The following is a 1,507-nucleotide window of genomic DNA, read 5'->3' on the forward strand; positions in this document are numbered from 1 at the left end:
CAAATGTTTTGAGAATGATGATGGCAACAAAGGTACAAATGTGCTTGACACAATCGATGTATGTATGGATTGTCATGAGTTATAGGAGCCCCCAATAAAATGATTTAGAAAAAAAAAAGATAGAGCATCTGGGGTCTTAAAGGCTTGAAGATTAACAAGCGGCCATCTAGCTCAGAAACAACAAAGCCCACATGGAAGAAGCACACCAACATGTGTGATCACGAGGTGTTGATAAGATCAAGTATCAGGCATCAAAGACCCAGAACAAAAAATTCATATCATTGTGAATGAGGTGGAGTGCAGAGTGGAGACAGAATGGATGGATGGATTGTGGTAAGAGTTGTACAGCCCCCAATAAAATGATTTATTAAAAGAAAAAAAACGGAGCAGGGGAAAAGAAGAGGAAAGGGTATTCTCCCCATGCTCCTCCAGGGCTGTGGCTATCACCTGAGTATGTGCCCATTTGTTGGGCTGGTTAGTAAACAGTCATGAGCCATCAGACCCAAAACAATGCACAGGTCTATGAGCCCCATCATTCTCCAGCTCTTTTGTCTCTCCGGTGCTCTGACCACCTTTTGGCATGAAAGTAACCCTCTACCCAAATGAAAATTTAGAAAAGCAGGATCCCTTTGGCTTGTAGCCATCGCCAGAGAAATGACTCATCAGAGTTGACCGCTGGACACAGAACCACGTAGAGGTTGAGCCTAGAGTATAATCCCCAAGGAGACAGATGTCAGTTGTTAGGTTTTTGTTATTGTTGTTGGTAGGTGTTGTTAGTTGGTTCTGACTCATAGCGACACCCCATGTACAGCAGAACAAAACACCACCCAGTCCTGCACCACACTCACAATTGTTCTGATGTCTAGCCTGTTGTTGCAGCCACTGTGTCAATCCAACTTCTCCAGGGTCTTGCTCTTTATCACTGACCCTTTATTTTACCAAGCATGATGTTCTTTTCCAGGGATTGGTCTTTCCTGATAACATGTCCAAAGTATGTGAGACAGAGTCCGGCCATCTTGCTTCCAGGGAACATTCTGGCTGTACTTCCTCCATAATAGATCTAGTATTTCTTCTTTTGGCAACCCATGGCACTTTCAGTATTTTTTGCCAACACCGTGATTCAAATGCACCAACTCTTCTAAAGTCTTCCTTATTCAGTGTTCAACTTTCACATGCATACGAGACAATTGAAAATACCGTGACTTGAGTCAACCGCACCGTAGTGTTCAAAGTAGTAATATCCCTACTTTTCAACACTTTAAAAAGCTCTTGTGCTACAGATGTGCTCAATGCAATGCGTCCTTTGATCTCTTGACTGCTGCTTCCATGAGCATTGATTGTGGATCTAAGCAAGATGAAATCCTTGACAACTTCAGTCTTTGTTTTTTTAATCCTTTTATTAGGGGCTCATACAACTTTTATCACAATCCATACACACATCAATTGTGTAAAGCGCATTTGTACATCCATTGCCCTCATCATTCTCAAAACATTTCCTCTCCACTTA

This window comes from Echinops telfairi, unplaced genomic scaffold, assembly GCF_000313985.2.
Source record: "Echinops telfairi isolate 266 unplaced genomic scaffold, ASM31398v2 ScPeMD7_53;HRSCAF=182, whole genome shotgun sequence".
In the NCBI taxonomy this organism is placed as follows: domain Eukaryota; kingdom Metazoa; phylum Chordata; class Mammalia; order Afrosoricida; family Tenrecidae; genus Echinops; species Echinops telfairi.